The sequence below is a fragment of the Macrotis lagotis genome, chromosome 3, assembly GCF_037893015.1.
Source record: "Macrotis lagotis isolate mMagLag1 chromosome 3, bilby.v1.9.chrom.fasta, whole genome shotgun sequence".
In the NCBI taxonomy this organism is placed as follows: domain Eukaryota; kingdom Metazoa; phylum Chordata; class Mammalia; order Peramelemorphia; family Peramelidae; genus Macrotis; species Macrotis lagotis.
In genome coordinates, this window is record NC_133660.1 from 115,969,709 (window position 1) to 115,996,964 (window position 27,256).

The following is a 27,256-nucleotide window of genomic DNA, read 5'->3' on the forward strand; positions in this document are numbered from 1 at the left end:
CCTAAAACAACTCCATTCTTTTTTGCTCATTCATTGCCTACAAGCTTGGTGCGGCTTCACCCTTCTCATGGACCTCCCTCCAGGATAAGCTCATGCTCCCAGATATTTCTTCAACTTTGGGGCCCTTTAGTGGACTCTATCTAGTTGGAGGGCTAGAGGATGAAGCAAGACCTTCTCCTAAAATATTCTGTTAAAGAGGACCCAGTAGCTCAGCCATCTCTTCATTTCCTAGCAGTTGTATGACCTGGTTTCCACCCCACTCCCCAGATGGGTGGCCTCTACTCCCCTCCTCTTTTCAGGTTCTTTTCATATATTGCCTTGTTTCATTAGATTAAGATTAATATGAAAATATATTTAACACGATTGTGTATGTATAACCTATATTAGATTGTTTGCTGTCTTGGGGAGAAGAGGGAGAAAATTGAAATGAATGTTGAAAACTATCTCTACATGTATTTGGAAAAAAATGAGCACAAAGTTCTCGATTAAAAAAAAAATTTTAAAGATTGTAAGCTCCTTGAGGGTTAGGAATATGTTTTTCTTATTTGTATCTTTAGTTTTAAGCATGGTACCTAAGCACTTAATAAATATGTATTATATTATCTTGTATTGTATTGTGCTGTGTTGTGCTGCATTGTGTTGTTTTGTCTTGTTTTATAATATCATATTATTAATTTCTCTATTCCAAGAGTCCTCCTATGGGATTTCCAATTGCCCATTCTCTATTGTAGTCATCTTACATCATCCCCTGGCCTATTGACTCTTCAAAGCAGCATTTTAGGATGAACATTAACACAGGCAAAGCTTAAACGCTTATGTATTAGTTCAGTCTCAAGTAGACTGGGCTTTATCTTTATTCACAGGTGCTTTGGAGGTTTGGGCTGCTCTACTCCAAGGAGTCTTTAAATAGGAACTACTCCTGTTGCAGTCATACCCTATTTTCCTTCTCTATTAATACCACCCCTGAGATTTGGTTTTTTTTTTAAGGGAAGTTGAAAGGGACCTTAGAGATCACATTGTTCACCCTCCTGTTAAGTGACTATGTTTATAATATAAAAACAAAATACATCAATAAAACTCTTAACTGTCTCATTGCTTTGGTAGGAGAACTAAGGCTGGGGTGGAATTCTGGCTACCTTCTTCCACTCTGTCCTTTCCTTAGAGCTTAAGCGGTTTTGGGATTCTCAGGATACTTGTTTTCCCTCCTGCCCCTTGTCCCCTTGGTGCTTTACCAGCAGAATGACAACCCTGGATTGGCTTGAGGAGACTCTGCAAGTTCTCCTGTTAACTTCCTGTGTGATTTGGAAGGCTGGGGGGGGAGGGCTTAGATTTGATCTGGCCTTCTTAACCTGGGCTCTGTGAACTTGCTTTTAAAATACTTTGATACAGTGGATTAGAGCACTGGCCCTGAAGTCTAGAGGAACTGAGCCTCAGACACTTAATTGTCTAGCTGTGTGACCTTGGGTAAATCACTTTTGCCTTGTAAAAAAAACGAAAAAAAATTCTTTGATAATTATTTCATTAGTATGAATATCCTGGGTAATTTTGCTTATTTTATACATTACGTTGAAAGGGGTCATAGGTTTAACCACAAAAAAAGTTAAAACTCTGACCCTAAAGGATTATTCTGTATTATTCTAGAATTCTAAGTTACAGGGGAGGGAGAGAGACTGAAGTCCAAAGAGCTCAGATGTGGCAAGGCAGGGGAAATAAAAATGTCTGACAGTAGGAGGTAGATCCAGAAAAGTTTCTGGAAGATAGAAAATCAAGGTGAAAACCAGTGATCTGGTGTGAAATTGAAATAGAAACGAGACTACTAAGAATCCCTGCAGGTCACATATTAGCTTGCTTAGAAAATCAAATTTTTAATACTATGTAAGGTATTTTATTTATTTTGTTGAACATTTCCTGATTGCATTCTCATTTGATTCAGATATTCAGAGTGTCCAACCAATGGGTCTTGTTTGTGACACTTCTGTACTAGAGTAACAGTATTATAGGTTCTGCAGCTCAGAGAATGGGGAAGAAGCAGGTAATTTGGGTAGAGTTTGAAAGATCAAAATGTGAGTAAACAATAGGTCTAGAATCAATGGGACAAGGGATTTGAAACTCAGAGAAAGAGACAAGCAACAACAGGTTAGGAATCTAGGCTAAAGGCCGGAGTTAAAGGGGCCAGAGTGTGGGTGAGGGTCTGGGCAGGAAGCATGGGGCGCTGTTCCAAGTTAAAACCTATATCAAAGACCTAAAAGATGTCTCCCTCCTTTAAAGGTAAGCATTCTTTCTAGTATAGAGTTGCTACCCTTGGCTATATTCTTCAATCCCTGGAGACAGTTCTGATCTATGACTTATAGCTTTAAAACAATGCTGATAGAATGTAATTCAAAAGGGCAATCCTTGGCTTCAGGCAGAAATGTAGGGTCAGTAAAGATTTTCAATTTCCCAATAATGACAATTCCCTTTCCTATAGTGCAATCCAGCTTCATTATATACATAAGTAAATGCCACGTTCCTATTAAGCAATAAAAGGAAAATTATCACAGGTTGATTAGACACAGAAAGGTTTTTGGAGATCATCTCATCCAGTTCTCTCATTGAGCAAATGAGGAAAGTGATAAAAGAAGAGGTCTAAGACCCATCAACTAGTGAACAGCAGAAATGAAACAAGGGCTTGGGTCTTCTCAGAAGGAGATATTAACTCTCCATCTGGCACGACTGCTACCCTGTACTTTGCTTGTGGCTGGTAGATCTGCTTTGTGGGTAACAGGACTTATATCCGAATCCCGCGTCAGCAAAGAGTCCTCCAGTGCTCCTAACCTGGACTCATTGCCAGTCCGGACGTCTGGCTTCTACCCACTAGGCGCCAAGTGACAGTTATTCATCTTTAATTTAAATGTGAATGATGAAGTGTGTAATTTATGGGATCTGTGATGATAATGATTAGTTAATATGTACGGAGCATCAACAGTGCAGGCAACAGAACAAAGTTGAAGGCAGCAGTCCCTCCCCAGTGGGCTCACAATCTAAATTAAACAGACAGGCGATGCTGGAGCAGGAGAGAAAGTCTGGGAAGGGAAAGGAATCTGGGTTGGATTAAGACCTCAGAAATGCCAGATGCAGAAATGCTAGGATTGCTTTCTCTACAGTGGCTGCAATCTCCTGAACAGGACTGGCTGAGTCCAAGAAGCTATTGTCCCCCATGTCTGCATCCCAGGGAGACTATTCTTGTTCATCTTCTGACATTCCAAACATATCTGCCCAGGGCCAGCAGGATTGCTGAGCCTGGCTGCCCTTGAATTCTCACCTTAGCCATAAAAGGAAATGGGGATCATAGATTTCAGATTTGGAAGGGACTCAGAGATCAGAGTCAGCTAGTCCAACCTTCTCATTTTCCAGGTAAAGAAACTGAGGTCCAGAGAGAGAGAGTAAGGTGCCACCTCCCACAAGAGACCTTTCCCAGTCTCCTCAGTTTAATAACTGAGCCCTGTCTCCTCTTGAAATTACTATCATCTGTCTGTCTGTCTGTCTGTCTGTCTGTCGTCTATCTATCTATAACTTTTTTGTATTTATTTATATATGTCATATCCCCTAGCATATAAACTTTTTGAAGGCGGAGACCTAATCATTTTCTCTTTCCATTCCTAGCAGAGTATCAGAATTTCTTGTATACAATATTGAATTGAATTGAATTTAACTGTATTGGATTAGACTAAATTGGATGTGACTTGCCCATAGTCACACAGGTAACCCTGTCAGACCCAAAATTCTAACACAGGTCCTTTGACTTCAAGCTCCAAAAGGTGAAGAAACCAAATATCACTTAGGTTCTAGAAACTGCTTCTCTTACTTCTCAGGAGGTGGCACCTTAACAATGATCCACATTTATTCCTTGTTTTAAAGTCACAAACAGTTATATTATCAGAAAGAGTGTGGTAGGGTAATCTTTTGCTCTCAAAGGCATTGATTTCAGACCTTACCACCTAAGTAACCTCAGTCGGGTCACAACTTGCTGGGTTATGTCCCTCTCAGACACAAATCTATCACCTTGTGAGCTGCACAACAACCTTTCAAGATTTTTCAGTCATGCCCAATTCTTTGAGACCTCATGTTGGGTTTTCTTACCAAAGATACTGGAATGGTTTGCCATTTCCTTCTCTGGATCATTTAACAGATGAGGAAATTGAGGAAGACAAGGTGAAGTGACTTGCCCACAGTCACATAGGATTTAAACTGAACCACATCTTCCTGACATAGCTACTTTCCAACAGTTATACCGTGTTATTTCTCATTAGGAAATATTATTTTTATTCGATCAGTTCAGTCATGCCTGACACTTCATGTCCCCATGTGGGGTTTTCTTAGCAAAGATACTGGACTGATTTACCATTTCCTTCTCCAGTTCATTTTGCAGATGAGGAAACTGAGGCAGAAAGGGTGAAGTGACTTGCCTAGGGACACACAGCTAATTCATATCTTGAGGCCAGATTTTAATTCAGTTCCTTCTGCTTCCAAGGCTAATGTTCTATCCACTGTCCCAGCTACTCCAGTATTGTTATTATTATTATTCTATTCTAGGCGTGAAGAACCCAGGTTCCTCATAGTTGTGGACAGTTTTGGGCTACATATTTGGGGAAAGATATTGTGAACCTGAAGAATGTCCTAAGGACAACAAGGATGGAAAAGCATCTGGGGAAAAGGGAGTAAGGGAGAAAAAGTAGCTCTTTAATTATCAGCAGGACTTACATTGAAGGATTTGAATTCTTCTGTTTCACCCCAGGGGGCAGAACTAGGAGACTTGGGGAGAAATTGTAAAGGGGAAAATTTAGGCTTAATGTTCTGGAAAAGTTCTTAGAGACTAAGAGAGGCCTAAAGAGAGAATGGACTTCTAGAGATAGTAGAGAAAACTGGGGGTTCAAACAAAAGTGATCCCTGGTTGGGTCTTATTACATAGAAGAGATTCTTTTACAAATTCTCTTTGAACTAGAGGACTTTTGAGGTTCCATCCAACTCTGAAATTTCATTTAATTCACTGCATCACCACTTTAGAATCATTCTAATAGAATCATTCTAAAGCTTGCAAAGGATGTGGCTAAAACTCAGTATAACAATAAAACTACTGCTGGCCCAAGGGACTGGAGCACTGTGCTGTCCCCATCTCCATCTCTGCACCCACCTGCAAATTGACTGGGTTTAGTCCTGGGAGAGCTTGCCCACTTTGAGGAAGGGTTAATCTCCCTTTTTCACACTCCTGTTATTATGTCCTGTCTTGGCATCCTGGGCAAACATTGCTTAAACTTAGTTTTGACTTAGGTCTAGGGTCTGTACAAAGGGAAAGTTGAAAGATATTCAATGTAATATGAATCAGATATGGGGTAACTATTTCCTACTGATAAGAGAAATGCTGAAGATTCATAAGTATACATTGTCCAGACTTAAAGAATCAGCCATTTATAACTGCTGTTATACTTTTGAGATTTAAACATCAGAAAATGAAGCAAAGTTGCTAAATTAGCATTTCACATTTCACTTGTTTTGCATTTCACTTGTTTCCCTCAAAGTAGATGTGTTCCACCAAGCCAGGCTGGAGTTTAAATCCATTGTCCTGCCAGTGGTCATCTTCTCTGGGAACAATAGAGTAGATTCCAGAGATACCTCCCAAAGTGTGGCAGATAATAACCAAGCCTCCCAAAACTCCAGACCTCCTAAATTCAGAAAGCTACCTCCCAGTGGGTGCTTATTCATCTTGAGATCAAAGTTCAATCCCCTCTGAGAAAGCAGAAAAACAAAGAAGCAATCAGAGGCCAGGTTCATGGTAGCTGAATTCTCTTGCTCCTCAGAAGCAAGGTGTAGGAAAGGACATTAGCCCCACTCTTATCCTTCTTGAGAGAAATTCAAAGAGAGCTTAGAGTCAACTGACAGAAAGAGAGTGACCAGTGGCTCAATGGCCATTAAGGACAGTGCTATCAGCTCTGAGACTTTCAGGACTGAATCACAGAGTAGATGCCTTTATAACCCACCAAAGCACCTAAGAACTAGACTAGCACTTGTGGTCCATTAGAGGCGGCAGATTGAGCATGCCCACTCACAACAGAATTTTGAGATTGAAATGATTTCAAAGGTCATACAATATAAGTGTAACTAACCTGAAATCCCTGATAAAATAATATCCTTAACAAAACATCCTTGAACAGGCTCCATCCAAAAACTAGTGAGGAAAAAACATGAAATAATCCATTCCTACTTTGGACATTGGAAATTGCAAATAAAATTTTCCTCATATTGAGATAAAAGTTCTCCCCCTTTTCAACTTTCACCCATTATTTCTACTTCTACTCCTTGGGGACCAAGCAGAACAAGTATACCATAATTTTTTCCCCGTAAGTTGGTCCTTCAAACACTTGAAGAAAGCTATTGTGTCTCCCATAAGCTTCTTCTCCATACTTAAATTTGTTCAGAGAAACATAAGCTCATAGGTATCAAACTGGAAGGACCTTCATGGTTCATCTAGTCTAGGGACTCTTAATCTTTTTTTGTGTCATGGGGCCCCTTTGACAGTTAGGTGAAGGCTTGAACTCTTCTCTGAATCATATTTTTAATTCATAAAATACACATAATTATAAAGGAAACCAAATTATAATAAAATACAGTCATTCAGATGTATATGTTCAATATAAATTCAAAGACCTCAGGTAAAAAAAAAAAACTCCATTATCTAGACTACATAATACTATGTAAGAATATAATATAATAACACATATAATAATATAATATAACATATAAAAATAAGGGGGCCATCATCTGGAATTGAACCCAAGCCTCTCTTGTATGCAAAGTTCAGCACTATTTCCTCCATATATCATTATTCCTTTTTAAGCAGTCTACCTATAGTGATCTCCAGGACCATCCATTTCTAGAGGCTTCCCATCTTCTAATCGTCTCCTTAATACAATATTACAGATGTGCTCTGACCATGGGGGTTAGAAACTCCTTAGCCCTCACCTTGTTTCTCAGCAAAGGCAGCAGGTCCTAACTAGAGAGAAAGCAACATCCTCTCCTGCTAGACAGTCATATTCTGTCTAATCCCCTTTCCCCAGCTCAGGTCTCTGAATTTCTCTGCTGCAGACTGGAATCCTTCCAAGAGACCAGGCTACTTTCCCCTACAAGAACAACTGAGTGAAGGAAGAGATCTGAGCCCTTCATCTCTACACACTTCCCTTTCACTGGCTCTTATTTTTATGTTTTCAATATGTAAATTAATTACCAAGGGAAGTCATTGGGCTCTGTTCCAGCAGGGCTGGTGACTGTGAAGACAGCAGGGGCTGCAGCCCCCGCTAGCTCCCGGCCTCGACTTGGGGACAAGTTGGATGTGCACATTAGCAGGCTTCAGTGGCTCACTCTTCTCCAAACCTGAGTAGGAAGGGTTTTTCAAGGCTATTATTACAACCATCCAATATCCTCATGCCCATTCTAAAGCAGCTGCCCACATTAGGGTCCCCTCCTTTTCCTCATTGTTATGTAAATGACCAGCCTGGAGGAAGCTAAAAAAGTACTACAGAGGGGACCAGAGAGCATCTCCAACAACCAAGTCAATGTGCAGGGCGGGTGGCCCCTTGATTAATTGGGAAAATATGCAACAGCCCTAAGCGGCTCAGAACTTGCTGACACCAAATTCTCTTTTGAACACCCTCCAGAAATGGGACAAACTCCTTTTTGTCACTTTTGCTAAGTTCTTTGAGGGGTCTTTTTTTTCCCTTGGTGTGTTTGTCCTTCCCCTCTCCCATGTGGAGGGGAAGGCAATGGGAGAGGATGGGAAGGAATTTCAAATCTTTCACCCTAATTAGAAGAGTGCTGGGGTGGGGGCAAGGAGGAAGGGAGTTGTTGTGGGAGCAGGTCAGGTCTGGTACACTGGATAATCATAGCCTAACCAGCTTCTCCCCTCCAGATATGTGATGGGGAGATGCATGAATAATTCAATGAGCTGGAGGTCCTGAACCCACATTTTTTCCTCCTAAAGAGGGAAGCCTTAGGCCTCAGGTACCAAGTTTCCAGTCTATCAGGGTGTAATCTCTCTCTTTCAGAGCTTTGTTACTAAGTGCTGTGTAGGTGTGAAAATCCTTATTACCATGTAATTTGGCTAGAAGCAGACTTCCCAGTACCTGCTTTACTTTGTATTCGAACACACACACACATACACAAAGATCAAAATCCATTTTATTTTCTAACAATAGCCAATTTGGCTCTAATTATTGTCAAAGCCCGAATCTGAAGGAGGAGGACCCAAGCGACTCCCCCACTTTGGGCCTCTTCGTCTCCCTCTCCCCCCTCCCCACCCCAACTTGACTGTCTTATTAGTTATTGCAGTTTCCATAATGAACTTGGAGATAAACAACTGAAAAAAAGTAATTTGTTTTTTGACAATGCTGAACCTTTGAATAGAGGAAAATCACACAGTTGAACACAGAGTGCAGTCCTGTGTGGTAAGTGGTATCCATAGCAACCCATAGATTTTATGCTAAGTCTGGCCTTTAAAAACATTTCACGTTTACCACTGAGAAAAAGATGGCCTTGATTTAAAAATGATACAACAAGTGCCTCCTTGCCGGGGCCTGCTTGCGGCTCTGGGTGGCTGCAAATACAATGAACAGGCAGCTTCTCAGGGCTTGGATTCCTGGCTGGTGACTTCATGGTAACATTGATGGAGATCCAGGGACCAGCTTTAAAATAAATGAAAAAGTCAGGGGTTCTACCTGCAGCTGCAGGAGCTGCCCCCTCCCCAGCTTTGGGAGCAGGAGCAAAATCAGGGGGCAGAAAATAGAATATTAGGCTTGTATCATTGGTAGTGATCATGGTGATGGGGAAAATATTATTGTCCCGCTTATCTTTTCCAGCTCCAATGAGGCTGGCTTTTTATAACTTTGCAATAATGAATGGTAAAATAGCTACCATTCCTGCCTGAGACCAAGAGCCCAGAATTAGTTTCTGCTCATATTTAGAAAGTTGGGTCCCCAAAATGGAATGCAGTTGTTGTGAGGAAGAGATTCTCATCTAAATGATATACTTGAATAAAAGGAAAGAAATGTTCCTTCTTCTCTTGGAGAGAGAGAGAGAGAGAGAGAGAGAGAGAAAAGAATGATCCTTCAAATGAGTAACTGAGGTGAAATGTAAACCCAGGGCCCCTCACACCAAAGTTAGTTCTCTTTCCTAAGTTCTGTGCTAGATCTATTTAGCCATAGATAGATAGGTAGTTAGATAGACAGAAGACAGACAGACAGACAGACAGACAGATAGATAGATAGACAGATAGATAGATGGATGGATGAATTATATTTATATATAAAGCTTGTTTCTATAAAACACATCTCTAATATATTATAGTTATCTATACATATATTTATGATTTTAAGTTATACATATATGGCCACACTCACACATATATATTTGACCAAACTCTATGGCATACATCTTTTCATATTTTGGTTTTCTAAGAGGAAGTCTTTTTTCTTATTAGTTTAGTGCAGCAATGACTTTTCCATACCTGGTCTGTTTAACAAATAACAGAAGCAGATAGAGGTGAGATTTGGAAATCCAGAGATTCCCTGCTACTCTCCCTCTGAAGGTATTTTCAGCTGGAGTACATTTGTAACGATAGAAAAAACCCTTTTGAAGAAAGGGCAGATCCTCACACAGCATGTTTTGGGACATGATAAAAAAATATTCACCTGCTCTATCTTCTAGGATGTTTTTTCAGCACAAGTTATTTCTTGTATCCCCACCTTATTTCTTAAATACCTCTCCTTCAACACATCTATATCTATAATAAGCAAAGGTCAGTTAAATGACTGATTATTGACTTGATCTGTGGAGAACTTGGGAAGAATAACTTTTGAATTCCTGCCTTTATTTCTTTAAAAACATGACAGTATAGCCTAGAAATATCCACTTTACAATCCCTAAACAAGGATGAAGATTAGGAATCAAAATTCCTAGTTTCTAGTCCCAACTCTGCCACTAACAAGTTACGGGCCTTTAGGTAAATCACTTCCAACTCCTGGACCCCAGTTGTACTCAGGTACCAGACAAGGGCATTAGACAAGATTAGGGGGTTTTAACTTGGAGTACATGAATAAATACATCTTTATATTCATTAACTTCTGATTGAAATTTAGCATTTCTTTCAATTATGAATATAGGCAATGTTATTCTGAGAAGAGGTCCATAAAGCATAGACTTCCTGTCAAAGAGGTCTGTGATCCACAAAAGGTTAAGAAACCCTGCCCTACCAAGGTGATCTCTAAAGTCTTTTGTTTTATAACAAATTATAAAACCTCAGGGATGTGCTTTGATGAGAAAGGCCTGCAATAAATAAAATGCTTCTCTCTCTCTCTCTCTCTCTCTCTCTCTCTCTCTCTCTCTCTCTCTCTCTCTCTCTCTCTCTCCTCTCCTCTCCCAGGATTGAATTTCCTTGTTTCATCACATGCAGAAGTATTTGCCTGAAGCAGAGGTTTGAGACTCCAGACCACAAAAAGACTCTCTTCCCCAAGGCTTGTGGTCATTTCCCCTGCCCCCACCCCAGTAGCACCCAGAGAGATCAGGGTTCTCCTTGCCTGCTCAATAAGAATGTTGACGTTCTCCCACAATGAAACATAAATCACCCATTCCTAGGTCTTGTTAAGTTTTACTTATAAACTGTTCTAATGTAGGACTGTCAGGATCCCATGAAAATAATGGACAGTGACAGGTTTAGGATTAAAATCTTCTCAGGTAGTTAGGATGGCGAGTTAGGTTGTAAATTGCTTTTAAAGAGCTGAGGCATGGACTATGGGCTTTCATATATGCCTACTACAAACTGACACTGAGGAGGCAGCTGGGACAAGTATATGCTAGTAATTCATCTTAATTATTTGTCAGCAAAACCATCTTAATAAGAAGTGTCTTTCATTTTGATTAAAATGACCCTCAGTAATCTCTGAAAGGTCTCCTCTGAAAGACGCCATTGAAACAAGGAAGTCGAGTCTTTGGGCTCTGAGAGTTTAGCGCCTGGAGACAAGAGCTAAATCAGAAAAATGTATAGTCTGACATAGAAGAATAGCTGGAACTTTGTGTGCTCTTTTATCCATGTGACCATGGAGCACAGTATACTTATAGAACATTGAATTTGTAGTTGCTGGGCCCGGGGGTGGGTTTAGGGAATTCACTTAGGTTGACAAAGAGCCTTGGTTTCCTCATTCAGTTCAATTAAATTCAGGAAGCATTTATTAAGCCTCTACTATTTACAAGGCACTGTGCTAGAAGCCAAAAATTAAAAAAGAAAAAGCCAAACTCTACCCCACCCTCAAGAGCTTTTCATTATGCCGGAGGAGTACAAAATCCCAGCATAAGTAAGCACAAAAAAAAAAAAATACACAAAATATTTTTAGATCAAAGGAGGGCACTAAAAAGGGGTATAGAGTAGCAGTTGGGGGTCAGAAAAAGTTATATTAAAGAGGTGGCCCAGAGGTAGAGCCTTGAAAGGAATGGGGATCCTAAGTGGAATTGAAGGGAGAGAACATTCCAGCTCTGGGAGATGCCCTTTCCAAAGGCACAGAATGCTATGGACAAGGAGCAGCAGTTTTGACTAGAACAGAAAGTAAATAAGGGGGAGTAACATAAAACCAACTCAGAAAAAGGATTTTAAATGTTAAACATCAGAATTTACATTTTTATCCTAGAGATAATGGGGAATCACTTAAACCTCTTGAGTAGAGGAATGACTAAGTTAGGACTTTGTCAAATTTCAATTTGGTGGATATATGGAGGATGAATTAGAAAATTGAGACTGAAAGAAGGTTAAAGAGGGGGAGGAGAACAATGGGGAGGGAGGAGAATGGAGAGGGAGAGGGAAGAAGATAATGAAGAAAGAGACAGGGACGAGAGACAGACAGAGAGACAGATAAAGCAGAAAAGTAAGAGAGGAACGGAGAGGGATGGAGAGAAGAGGGGAGGAGAGGGGGAGGGGAGGAGGGGAGGGATGGGGAACAGGGGAAGGGAAGAATGGGGAACAGAGGAAGGGAGGAATGGGGAACAAGAGAAGGGAGGGGAGGAGAGGGGAGGGGAGGATTTGGGAGGGGGAAGGGTATAGAAGAGGAAAGATCCATCTTCCTTCTTTCGCATCCTTTTCCATCAAAGCATATTTATGAGGTTTCATAATTTCTTATTTGCATAAAGGACTTTAGAGATTATGTAGCCAGAGATTTCTAACTTTAGCCATAAACCCTGGTCATAGACCCCTTTGGTCCAAATTCAAATTTTATTATCTTATGATTCTCCCTCAATATCATTTGCCTCAATGGGCTCCTAATTTTTTTTCAAATCATAAACAACATAACCTTGTATTGACTGCCCTGTCATGTTTTTGTCTCCCTTCTTTAGCTTGGAATACCTAAAATTTAAAATTAATTTGTGAAATTGGTTGGGGGTTTTGTGTATATTCTCCTCAATGTAACTATAGACATGACAAACAATTTTACAGTGCTTCTGAGTACCATCTGTTAGTTTTCATTCAAGACCTAAAGAAGGTTTGTGAAGATCAAATAATCCTGTGATGTCATATCCAGGCATGTCTGACCTGCCATTTTAACAGGTTTTAATCCCACCCAGTAGCCCATTGCACATTAGTGTTCATTTGGGGGATAATACATCTCCCAGGTCTTAACACTTGACTGAATTAGTTTATAAACAAGACTGACAAAGATTAATAAGATGCAGAATTTACTTATATGATGCACTTCACACTCTGGCAAACTGATTGGAAAGTCTTTGTCATAAGGATTTTAGCAGTTGTGATTCAATGAAATGAGCAGTGAATTGGAGTCTGAGGACCAGAATTCATAACCAGGCCCTACTTCTTACTAACTGTGTGACCTTGGGAAATTCTCTTTCCTTTTCTGGGATTCAAATTCATCATCCAGGAAATGGAAGAGGTATGTGATGACCTCTGTTCTCTTTTAGCTCTGAATCAGAGATTTGATGCCTTTCTCTTCATGCCTCCCCACCTTAAAATGCTTTCAAGTTAAAGGATCATTAATCTAGAGCTGAGAAATGCATAAATAGCATGGCCAGTTGGTAAGTGGTAAAGTCAGCATGCCAATCCAGGTTATAGGATCATTGATTTCAAGCTGGAAAGGACTGTAGAGAACTTTTAGTTTAACCTTCTGGGAATGTCTACCACAAGTATATTAAGACTTTCTCTTACTGTGGAACAGGCAGATGAGAACAATTTGTTTCAACAGCCATGAAGGTGGCTAAAGCTCTGTGGAGTGAAGAGGGCTTGATCAGATATTAAAGATGGTCATCCACTGAATCCTAGGTCATCACTAGTCATCTTGACCTTTGTCTTGCCTTTGGACTTTTATGATTCTAGAAGGGAGAGAGTGAGGCTGATGACTTAAATTCAATTCACAAACAGGTAAAGAAAACATCCTGTGATGTCACTGGTTCTCTTCTAAAAACAAAAACAAACAATAGCAACAAGTCTAAAGTATTTATTTTGCAGACGAGGAAATTGAAGCCCTATCAGTTGAATGGATTTGCCTAAATTCATGAAGATAGTAATTATCAAAGGATGGAATGGGGTTGATCCCAAGGCCTTTGATTCCAAATCAGGTACTCTTTGTTCAAACATGACTCATAAAATTATTTTTAGGATTCAAACATGTTCAAACCTCTGGATAAAGGTAGAATAGGTACCTAAAGTCCCTAGAGAAATCTATAGGTAAATAAAGACCAGTAGTACAAAAATAGATCCTGTCAAAGAATGAGAGAAGCAGACTGGAAATGGGATATTAGACAGAATTAATAATATTAACAAAAATAATATTTTATATGCCTTTATATTCATGAAGATAGTATTGCTGATCTATCAAGGCGTGTCCTTTGAGTCATATTTTCAATATTAGTGATAGAGCTCTCCTGACCCCTTTCATCCAAATATCTTATGACCAAGAGCAGCATATTTCTAAGACAAGACTGGTTAGACCAGTGAAAAGGAGAGAAGTCAATGGATTCCTATAAGGATTAAATTCATGACAATGGCTAGAAATAAAACCAGAGCTAAAAGTAGAAATGTGGAATGAGTTAAGAACTTAAAAGTCAAAAATAGGACGAGATGTGTCTTTGCAACTTCAAAGTGTTGTGATCCAGCCAAAATGTACTGCTGCTGATTACCAATCTTATCCTGTGCTCAGACCACCCCTAACAAGTAGAATGAGTTCCTTCCTAATCTATGCCTGTTAAAATCCTTCTCTTTCTTCACAGCCCAAATCAGGTGCCATCTCTTTCATGAAGGTTTCCCTAATCCTCAGCAACTGAAAATGATCTTTCTCTCTTGGGTTTTTCCTAGAACACTTTGCACATATCTCTCTTTTGCCCTTATGCACAGTCTGTTTTATTTTTTTTTTCATCAGGATGAAGTATGTACATGCCATGCCCATTCGTGCATAGATTGCAAGCCCCATTAAAGTCAAGTATTGTAGTTTTTCTTTTTGGACATGCTTGAGAAACAGCCATGGAATAGTAGATAGAGAGCTGAGTTTGGAGTGAGTCAGATGTGTTGCAGAGCTGAATAGAATAGACTGTCATGAGACAGGTTAGGTTAGATTTTTACCCGACTGATGAAGGTTTGCTGCCTAGTATGAGTGGAATTGTAGTTTCTTATATTGGATGTACCTGCTTGACTTGAGGAGTCAAAGGGGCACAACTGCCATTTATGAAGCTTTTGAATGAATGTTGTAAAGTCAAAAATCCCCTACACTCAACAATACCACAATGCTGAGGTGCCTCAGTGATCTGAGAAATACCTAATTCTAAAAGGTCACGTTCTCCCACTGTATCCAGGTCAACACTAGTTTCCTGTTCCTATTATATCAAGTCACTGGGCTCAGATGGTTCTGTAAGAGATAGTGAGGCTGGTGTTTTTGCATAATACCTTCTCACTTTGATACAGATTACATGTATATCGTAACACCATTTCTTGATGTTATGGTTTTCTTTAAGATCAAAGGACAACTATATTGTCATTGACATATACTGATTGTGTGACTTTGGAAAGGTCATTCAACAACCTCTTAATGTCAAACAACTCTCTGAGACTATAAATTGAAAAGGAAGTATTGTTCTATATTAGTGACACTTCTCATCTGGAATCTCATTTATGTATAATATCACAGATGTATTTCCTCCTCCCAAAAAAAACCTCCTAGTATTTTATATGTAATAGATAATTAATGTCTTGGGGATAGGGGAGTGATCTACACATAGCCTGAGGCAGCATTCTGCCCCTTCAATTTTTTGATTAGATTTGCAAGAAAAAATGACAACTATATTCTTACAGTATTTGTTAGGTTTCACATTTCACATTTGGCCAGCAATCTATAAACTCTATATTTTAAGAGAGAGTCCAGGAGTTCAAATTCCCTTCAAGATACTACAGGCTGGACATTCAACATGTTAAGATTCTCATTTCATATTTGTTTATTGTTTTCTTGGCTTTTGGCTCTTGAAAAAAATAGTCATTTCTTGAGTATGTGTCCAGGACTTCTTTTCCTTTAACTTCTACCTAAGTAAATGATTGCACTAAGCAGTTTTCTCTCTCTGATGCACTTGGGAATTTACTAAGTTTGAGTGAAGAAAAAAAAAAACAGTTCCTAAAAATAGGAAAGTTGTGAAGCCCTTCTTTTCAACGATACTCTTTGATTTTATAGCCAAATTTTAAAAATCAGACTTGCCACTTAGCATCAAGAGAACTGGAGCTTGTCACTATGCTTTTTCATCTTTGAAAAAAAAAGAAAACATACAGGGAAATGTGGGAAGACTTGTATGACAAGTCACAAAGAGAAGAACACAGAGCCAGAACAATGTAGACAATAAGTAAATGATATAACAGAAGATATCACTGAAAATATCAGAACTCAGAACAAAGGCAATGATCAATATTGGCTCCAAATGATTGATATGAGAGCACACGTTCATCCTCTCAGTCAAGAACTGGGTACTGTGGGTATGGAATGTGACATTCTCTGCTAGTCTTGATTGATTCACTATTTTTATAACTGTAATGAAAGAAATAAATATTACTATCATATAAAGAACAATAAATAGATACATGGTAGACCACAAGCAGCTACAACGTGACAAAGGAGAAACTCTGATAACTAAGAATTAATGATGCTATTGGGGAAATGCTAGTGTGTTCATATGACAAGAGTAAAGGGTAGTATGGATAGACAGATGACCGCAGTGGTACCCTTTCAACACTGAAAGAGGCTATGGAAGGCCTCCAACATTTTGTGTGCATCCCTATGCTGAACAAATGAGAAGAGATGAAAAAGAATTGCACTGAGTGGGCAAACCTAGATGGGATGCAATTTGCTTTGGTGGAAATGTCCAAATTGATGAGGTAACAGGTTCATATAACTAAAAGAAAGAATTTAGCTATTATCTCTGATGAACCAGTTCAAGATGACTCCAACACACTTCTGCATGTACTCTATGTTCAGCCTCAGCTTCCTCATCTGTAAAACAAAAATCATAATGGCACCAACTTGTTATGAGGATAAAATAACATTCATAAAACTTGAAGTGCTCTGTAAATGGTATCATCACCATCATCATCATCATCATCATCATCACATCATCATCATTATCCCACTGTCAACAGCATCATCACCAGAATCATCATCATCATCATTAAATTGTTCTATTTGTTATATTCCAAGAACTTGACACACCATGGGTCAACACTGTGCCTTTGCATGGGTTGCCTCTCATGGTTGGGATACACTCATTTTTCATTTCAAACACTTTTGTTAATGTTTTTTAAGGAGCTACTTCCTCCATATTGCTTTAAATGGAACTGGGAAGACATGTGTTCAAATCCTGAACCCAATACTCCTTCATTTTGTGATTCTAAGTAAATCACTTAACTTCTCTGTGCCTCAGTTTCCACATCTGTAAAATGAAGGCATTGAACTCAGTAGTCTCTAAAGTTGCTTCCAATTCTAAATTTATGGTTCTCTGATTCCCTTAGTTCTCTGCCTCCCTAAATTACTTTGCATATACATGGCTGGGTAATTGTTGCATGTCCCTCTCCCAACTCCCAACAACTCCAGTAGAAGATAAGTTACTTGAGGACAAAGTCTGTTTTTTTACTTCTTCTTTAATCTCCATGTCTAACTTAAGGCCAGACTTAAGTTATAAGTGCTTAACTACCAGTTTGTTGAAATGAAATAGCAATACTAAGACATTTATGAAGAAATATGTAAAGCTATTTGTACCAACAGGAAATAAGAGCAATATAAATTAGAGAAACACTGATTGTGATACCCAGTCACCAGACTCTGGCTCTAGTAATTTTAAAGGGGTACCCTCCACCAGGAGAGAAAATAACTAAAGGAAGATCATGGCATCAGAAGAAAAAAAATATTCTGTCATGGACTCTGCAGATCATTGAAATATTCTGTTGTATATACACAGGCCTTGTGCTCTAGACTCCAGGGAAAAATAACAGAAAGTTTGAGAAACCAAAGGCTGGTTCTAGCCCAAGGCCCCATGTGTTAGCACTACCTCATCATAATGTGGTAACTAATGACCGACATTGATATAGCTCTTTCAAGTTTCTCAAAGTACTTCAGAGACATCTCATTTGAATCTGGAAAGAAGGAAGGAAGGAAGGAAGGAAGGAAGGAAGGAAGGAAGGAAGGAAGGAAGGAAGGAAGGAAGGAAGGAAGGAAGGAAGGAAGGAAGGAAGAAGAAAAGTTCAGAGAGCTGTATAATCTCACTTACAGTTCTACTCTATATACCAAGCCATTGCCACCATTTTCAGTATTTCTGTAATTCAGTGGGTACTTTTCCAGTTGCCATGATTTGCTTTCACCATAAAGTTCTTTATGTAGCTGATGCTTCTGCTGAAGATATAAGAGGGAGCAGTTTGAAAAGGTGGCAGGAGGGTCACTCCTCTGGACTTCATTTTGGGCTCCATCAGTACCATGATTTGTGGTGCAGGACAAAACACTTAACCTCTGTGTCTCCAAAAGGGAATGATGAATTTTGTCTCATTTCCTGGGCTTCGCTGACAGATGGGAGACACACACCATTAACTTCCCTGTGCCTCAGTTTCTTTGCTGCTGAGATGATGCTCCTCTATAGCAGGGGAGATAGTTTGCACAGTGTTTGCATAGGCTCAGTAAAGGCAACAATCAAATATGATTGACATGTTAGCCAAGTCAAAGTCAAAGAAGAGCTATGGAAGTCCTATTGAGGGGCTGGAGAGAACTCCTGAAAGGGAGAGATTGTGGCAATGAGAAGCATTCAACCACAGTGAAGAAAGAGACCTTGGGGGGGGGGGATAATAATTTCCTTTATCAGTTAAGTGACCACAGACAAATACATATCCTTGAACGTGAATCCTAATCTGTAAAATAGAGGTGAAAATGAATCCCTTATATAGCAAATTCTATTGACAAAACTCCCACTACCAGTACAGGTCAACATGTTCTCAGCAGGTTAGTCTTAGGGAATTGCCTAGAATATTGAGAAGTTAAATGACTTGCCCAGGGGCATGCAGCCAATATATTTCAGAGGGGAGACTTGAACTCAAATCTTCCTGATTTCACCATAACCTTTCCATTTCCTTGGAATTAGTAAATACTATAAATCCAGATTTGATTCCCTGTTTTGTGACTGTTTTAGATATCAGAAAATGACAAAAAAATGTTAATATTGCCAATCAAAAATTAAATGTGCTTTTTACCCCCAGAAAGCCAGCTGTTAAATATTTACCAGCACACACCTAGCCACACCTACCTGTTAAACAGAGGCAGAATTGGGTATATCTATGGAGAGTCTATTGCATTGAAAAGGCAATATGTTGGCATAAGGACATCTGGATTTAAGTCCTGGGTCTAATACTTATAAGCTTGTGACTTTAGGTACATAATTTACTCCTCTGAGCCTTGATTAATGTGAAATAATTATATTGTTATTATCTACCTCTCAAAGCAGTTGTCAGAAAAGCACTTTCATGCCCTAAGATACTTTAAAACCTTTACACTCCATAGAACTACGAGTTATTATTATTATTCCTGGGAGAAAAGGATAAAAATCAACAGAGAAAATGACAAGAGAGATTTTCTGCACTTCACAATTCTGCTTTGGGCTAGCATTGGCAATTATAGTACCATTGGATTTGGAGTTGCAAGTTATCTAACCTTTTTTGGGGTTCTTTGGCAATCTTATAAAGTCTATGGCCCTCTTTTCAGAACAATACTTTAAAACACATCGAATAAAATATGTACAGAAGATACAAAAGAAATCAGTTGCATTAAAATAGTTATAATTTCCCCCCCAAAAACAAGTTCACAGATGTCCTGAATGAGATGGGATGAGGGTGGGGGAAAGAGTCATTTATATCATGAGGCAACACAGCCATTCCATTTGTGAGGCTGGTTCCAAAGTCTCTCCCCCTCCTTAACTTTGATCTCTGGTAGATAAAGGAGAATTAGCACCTTCCCATGCTGCTTAGCAAGGGAATATTTCAGGGCCTCTCTGACCTTAAGAGAAGGATTTTTCTATTGCTTGTGTGATGTCAGTGATATTTCTAATTGGTAAACATCTATTTAAGTGAATAGGTCCCTCTGATTCACAACTGGTTACAGGTACAGATAATTTATTGATATCATTCTGTCCTAGAACCACCCAATTATGCAGCCTCCACAGGATTGCCTACTACAGTGCTCATTTTTAATAATATAATAGATGAATCATTAGACCTAAAAGGGATCTGTTGTAATCCAGGGTGGGAAGTTATGTTTTTCTGGGTGTATTTTGTCTTGAAACATGCTATCATTACCCTCATGATCGTCCCTTTCCCTCCTTCTGTTTGTCATCTCATCTCCTTTGAGAATCTATTAGGAGATTTTCATTCTAAATGTCTTTAGCACCTATGCAAATTTTTATTAATTGAGGCTTTCTCTGATCATGACCAGAGGTGGGGGGGGCAGTTAGGTCAGCCTGCGCAAGACTTTAAAACCACATAATATATATATATGGTATAAAACACCTGATCAGCAGCACTTTTCATAGTGGCAAAGGATTGGAAATTGAGGGGATCCTATCAATTGCAGAAAGTTTGAACAAACTGTGGTACATGAATGTGATGGGATATTATGGTTCTGTAAGAAATTATGAGAGATGGGATTTCAGAAAATCCTGGAAAGACTTGCATGAATTGATGCTGAATGAAGAGAACAGAGTCAGAAGAACACTGTACACAGGAATAGCAGCCCTGTGTGATGATCGACTATGATGGAGCTGCTTATCTCAACAGTAAAATAATCAAAACAATTCAGTAGGACTTGTGATGGAAAATACCATCCACATCCAGAGAAGGAACTATGGAGTGTGAATGTAATCCAGAGCTTTTGTTTTATGTATTATGGTTTTTCCCCCTCTCATGTGTTCCCCCCCCCCCCTTTTTAATTTGATTCTTCTTTCATGACATGATTGATATGGATATATATTTAACATATTTATACATGTACAGCTTAGATTACTTTCTATCAGTGTGAGGAAGGAGGGAAGGAAGGGAGGGAGAAAAATGTAAAACTAGAAATCTGACAAAAATGATTATTGAAAACTACCTTTGCATATAATTGGAAAAATAAATACATAGAATATTTTAAAAAGAAAGAAATAATCAAACAAACAGATAAAAAAAATAAAACTTGGTCAGCTTTGACTCCCTGAATCCATGAAAAGAAGAGGGATCCAGGAGTCAGACCCATTAAAATGTGAGATGAAGCCAATCCATTAAGGATTCTGTCCTCTTGCCATGACCTGAAGACAATTGAACCTCAAGTTGTGTTGATGATCTTAACTGAATTCCTCCTCTGAAATTTGGTGGGGGTCAGTTGCTCTAATGGCTTTTCTCATTTTGGAGATGTCATATGCCTTCTGAGGTGAGAGGATGTTACCATGTCCTTCTCTTGCTGGTTCTTCCCTGCTCTCTCTATCTTCAAACTCTTGTATAGCCTTCCCTATCGTATGTTCGTTGAAGAGACATGGGTTTTTTTTTGACATTTATTGATTAGTCTAATTTTTCTGTGAATCCCTTTTATTTTCAAACCACCTCAGAAACTCATGTAGGAAGGAAACAACTTGCTCAAGACCATACAGCAATCAGGCTGGGATTAGAACCCTGATTCTTCTAAAGTTCAGGTCTTTTTTTCTTTTACCACAAAGAACAGAATTTTACCCAGTTCTCATGGCAGTCAGTGACTAAATATTGCCAATTCACATCATGATTACAGAATGAAAGACAGGATAAAAAGCCCTTTGGGGGAAACTCCTGTTTACCTATTATTGGGTCAAGTTCTTTGGGGATCCAGGGGAAGCAAACTGCATTCTGGAACTAATATGCTGCCTCCCAGCTCAGTTCACATGGGTGAACAGCTTCTCTCAGGGAGTAGCTTTGGATTCAATGTAGGGTTAGGGGATGAAAAAATAGAATAAAGTCAATCTGCTTCATATGTTACAGTGCTTTATAGAAAGTGAAGACCTGAAAATAGGAAAATTGAAGAGGGGAGAGGAAAGACCTTCAGGAAACAGAAGAAGAAGGAAGCTGTCACATGTACTGACTCCAAATTTTCTGAGAATTTTCATAAAAAAACTTTGTCCAGTGAAAAGTGCTATATTTTTTCATCCTTACTTAAAAACCTTAGATCTTACAAGGAATAGGATTGGATTTGTGGAGCAGATGAAGGATGCTCAGAGTTGTGTAAAGACAGAACTATAACTAGGGCAGGGATGACAGGGTCTTTGCCCCAGGGTGCTGAATTTTGAGGGTGTTTATAATAGTATTTGCAAGTCCTTTAACAGTGCTGAAGTAACAGAGCAAAGCAATGACCTAGAATATTTAAATGAAATAGGAAAAGCCAGATGGCAGTCTGGTGTGGGAACCTCCCCCAAACCACCTTGCCTCCTCCAAATACAACTTCAGGATTCTATCATTCCACTTGAAAAGGCACAGTTTGTGATGCTTGCCCCATATGCATTTCCCAATAATGTCTGGGAAAGGGTACTTTCAACTCTTTCTGTCTTTTCTTTTTTTCCCTTTTTTTGTTTTTTCCTTTTCCAAAAATTGCTTGGATGCCAGTAATCATCTTCATTGCCATCAATCATACAGAGACTGGGGTGCATTAAATCAATAGTTCCCAACTTTTCAGAAAGAAAAAGGGAGTTCATGCAATCCTGCAGGGTGAAGGCAAAAACCACTAGCTGCCTGTCTTGTTTGTCCAAAATAGTATTCATGTTTGTAAGCCTCATCACTCTCTGGAGGGGGTTTTGTTCAAGTGGCAAGGGGAGGAAAAGCTGAAAGCTATAGTCTGCTGACACCTAATTCTCCCATATTATCTGTCTCAGGTCATAGTTCCCCTGAAATAGGGATTGATCAAGGATGCTATTGATGAGATTGGGTATTATATCACTGCTTACAGTTTCTTTCCTCCAGGAAGAGTGGGAAGAGGTGGGAGTTGTAAAAGGCCAGACATTTATCATCTGAGGCAATTTCCAACCCAATGTGATATTGATACTCATTTGAAGAAAGCAAAGTTTTCTTCCAAAATCTTAGCTCTGACACCTCTGGGTCCTTAAACATAAGAATATCCAGCCAGAAACACTATGCCTTATAGCCCCCATTAAGCATCTCTCTCTCTCTCCTGAGGGAGAGAAGGAAGTTTTTGCTACCAGAAAATTTCAACATCCTCTTGCTTTTTAGTAAGGTTAAAAATGGCCCATTTCTTTTCATCATAGCTAAGTTGGGGAGGAGCAGAAAGACACTCTTTTGGGCCTACGCTTTATAGTTTTAATACCCCCAGAACCATGGTCCACTGGTCCACTCCCACACATTTCAACAGGGAGAGATATCAAACCTGCCCTTCACGGACCAGGGATAGTTAAGTGGAAGAGAGATAAAAAGATATGGTATAAATGATCAAGGTAATAAAAGGAGCTGCTCAATTAGCTCCATGGAGATAGAGATGCAGGAGGGACTTCAGAGTTAAAAAAGTTTGCACCTATCTCTGATATCAGGGTCAAACTCACTTGCCTATGTCACTGTAACCCTGATCCAAGGTTCTGATCCAGGATTCAGAATGGGAATTTAACTTTACAGAAAGTTTCCACCCACCCTCATTTTCAAAGGAAGGATGTTTATTTTCATATTACAAATTTCAATTCATATTTCTGCTGAATTTCTGCTAGAATTGCAGATGTCCCAGTCTAAAGGATGCTGGTAGTCTAGCTTATACCTTTGATTTCCATAATAAGGTGACCATAATAGACTGTGTAGAAAGTCAACTCATTGAAGACCCATGAACAATTTGATGGACAAATCTATGCTGGTGCTTATAGGAAGCCTACTGGCTTTCCTGGATTCCTTCATACCTCAAATCTCACCTTCCAAAAGAGACCTTTCCCATTTCTCTTTCAATTCTAATCCTTTCCCTCCAAGCTTCTCTTCTATCTTGGATTTGCATTATTGTTTGCATGCTGTTTCCCCTCATTAGAATGGGAGTTCTTTGAAGGCAAGGACTATTTTTGCCTTCTGTTCATCCAGCACAGTGTCTGGCACACCATGAGTACTTCAGAAACAATTGCTGCCTAGACTTTTGGCTTGAGTAAAACTGAATCACAGAGTACAAAAATGGAATGGAATCTCAGTGATCATCTAGTCCAAATCATACCACAAAAGGTATTTCCATTACAAAACACTGGAGAAATCATCTTTCAACCTTTGCTGAAAGATCTCCAATGAGAGAAAACTCACTATAATTGAAGGCAATGATTTCATTTTTGTGTAATTCTGATAGTTGGGAAGCTTTTCCTTCTTTAAATCAAGAGAGGACTTGTCACTTTGCAATATCTACCTATTATTTCTGGACCAGTCCTCTAAGACTAAATAAATTTAATCCCTCTTTCACAAGACAGTCATTTTCCTGCTTTGCTCCTAGTGTATTCTTTTATTTTTTTAGGGTTTTTTTGTAAGGCAATGGGGTTAAGTGGCTTGCCCAAGGACACATGGCTAGGTAATTATTAAGTGTCTGAGACCGGATTTGAACCCAGGTACTCCTGACTCCAGGGCCGGTGCTTTATCCACTGCACCACATAGCTGCCCCCCCCATCTAGTGTATTCTTGAAGAGTATACCTGTAACATAGAGCTTGGGTTCTTCTAGATGAGTCCTTAAAAATATCACTTATTATCCAGAAAGGGAAAGCCATATTAAGTAATCCCAGGTTGGATCTAATGACCATTCTGAATTTGTAACAGTCTAAATTAGATGAATGTTTTCTAAAACTTCTCTACCTAATGGTAACAAATATTTCTAACTCAGATTAGATTACATGGATTTTTGCTATTTACTGTTACTGTTACTATTTTCAAGGCTATTTTCTCATAGCCTTAAATGGGGAATGAAAAGAAGTTCAAGTCAATTCTGTTTGGGGTGGCAAAGAATTGGAAATTGGGTGAATGCCCAACGACTGGGGAATGACTGAGCAAATTGTGGTATATGTACATTATGGAACACTATTGTTCTATTAGAAACCAGGAGGGATAGGAATTCAGAGAAGCCTTGAAGGATTTGCATGAACTGAGGCTGAGTGAGATGAGGAGAACCAGAAGAATATTGTACATCCTAACAGCTACATGGGAGTGATAATCAGTCTTAATGGACTTGCTCATTCCATCAGTGCAACAATCAGGGACAATTCTGGGATATCTGTGATAGAGAATACCATCTATATCCAGAGAAAGAATTATGGAGTTTGAACAAAGACCAAAGACTATTATCTTTAATTTAAAAAAAAACTATTATCTTATTATGTAATTATGCTATCTCTTATATTTTATTTTTTCCCTTAAGGATATGATTTCTCTCTCAGTACATTCAATTTAGATCAATGTATAGCATGGAAACAATGTAAAGACTGCCTTCTGTGGGAGATGTGGGGAGGGAAGTGAGATTAGGGGAAAATTTGTAAGATTCAAAAATAAGAAAGAGAGCGAGAGAGAGGAAGAAGAGAAGGGAAGGGAAGGGAAGATAAAGAATGAAAGAAAGAAAGAAAGAAAGAAAGAAAGAAAGAAAGAAAGAAAGAAAGAAAGAAAGAAAGGAAGGAAGGAAGGAAGGAAGGAAGGAAGGAAGGAAGGAAGGAAGGAAGGAAGGAAGGAAGGAAGAAAAAGGAGAAATACAAGTCACAGTCCTTACACTCAGGAAGAGCAAGTCTACATCTGAAATCTACATCTGGAAAGTAGTTAAGTAGAAATGGGATATCATGAGTAGTGAAAAGACCTGAAGGGTCAGGTTTGTATAAAGTGAGAGAGGAAAGGTCCATTTTGGTGGAATACAAGTTCACTAGGTAACAATTTTGGGAACAGGTAGACAACAATACAACCTGATGCTACATTAAGAAATATAATTTCTGGGAATAAGCAGTTAAGAGTTCTGATATGTACTCAGTCACATCTGGAATACTGGATTCAGTTCTATCATCATAGTATAGGAAGAAAATCAGTATAAGATTTTTAAAGGATCTGTAATATATTCCACATGATAATAAAAACTGAAGAGTGGGTTGGTATAGAGAGAAAGAGAAAAGGGTCCTTTGTGAACTGGTGGTCAAAAAAGTCACTATAATCTCAGGATATCATTGTAATTAGTTGAAGGAGGTGGTGAAGTTAAGATTAAAGAAAGAAGGCTAGAAGAAGTAAAAGAATACATGAGATATGTCTTCAAGATATGAAAAGCTTTCATATGGAAGGCAAATCAGCTTCATCTTGTTTGAACTATCAGGGCAGAATCAGAAGCAATGTGTATAAGTTGTAAAAACATCAATTTAGAATTGATTTAGTGAAAAAATTTCTAGTTCTTTCTAGTCTTTAGAAGGATTGTCTCTCATTAGAGGTCTTTGATCTAAGGCTACCAGATGACTGGTTCTTTTGATTTGTTTTAATGGGGCTGCTTTTTTTTGGATTAGATGTTCCTGAAGTTCCTTCCTACTCTGAAATTTTAGAATTCTGTGACTCAATGTTGAATAGATAAAGGCAAAGGAAGAAAAATTAGGTGAATGTATGAGTGGAACAGGGAGAAAACCCTTTAGATTGGAGGATTCATTTTGAGGCTTAATTGGAGATAACTCCACTAACATTTTGTACTGCCATCTCATTGGAGTTCAGAGGTCACCCCTAGGCTCTGGAGGGCTCTGCTAGCAGAGAGTAAGCTCTGACAGATCCAAACAAGGTGGAAAGGCTTTAAGGAAATGCTGATGATAGTTCTTTAGCTTATTGTGGGGACCAAATTAGCTAAAATCAGAAGGGCTCATCACCAAGATTTTGGTCAGAGAAATTATAGAAGACTATCTACTAAATTAAAAAGGGTTTGCAGTCTGTTTATGTATAAGAATAAGAAAAAATAGATCCTGGAGGTATTGAAATAAATAAAAATTGAGTGGGAAAGAAAGAAGGATGTAAGATTATTGAAAGCCGGTATAAGGAGTTTGTACTTTATCTTGAGGGCAATGGAAGAAACCTCACAGAAATTTGAACAGAGAAGTGACATGATAAATGCAATGATTTAAAAAGATTGATCTTTCAGAGTAACATAATGTGCCTTGTGGGTTAAAGTATTGGATTTAGAGGCAAGAAGACTCACCAGAGTTCAAAGGTCCCTCAGACATTTATCGGGCAAGTTATCTAACTTTTCTCAACCTTAGTTTCCTCATCTGTAAAAAATAAATAAGTAAGTAAAAGGAGATGGCACAATAATAGTGAACTCAGGGGATTTTTATGCAAATCAAACTTTAAAGCATTATATAATACAAGTAAAACCCAAGTTGCAACGAACATTGTTATGAGACTTTTCTCATTGGTACTGTTCAGTGTCACAGACCTGGTGAAGGGTGATCTTCAGATTCTGGAGTCTTCTCTGAGCATTCCTCATTTCTGGTCTCTTCAAGTTTTGAAATTGTTTAGGGGCACTTCTGGCTTACAACTTGAGAGAGATGGATGATACCACTTTAGTTTGCTAAAGGAAAAGACTCTGAGAAGAAGAAAACATGAGAAGAACTAATAATCGCCCTATCTGTAGCTCAATACACTAGAAACCTTGGGAGATTTCCTCTAGGGTGAGATTTGGGACTTTCTCTTGCTATTTCCCAAATGGGAGAGCTCCT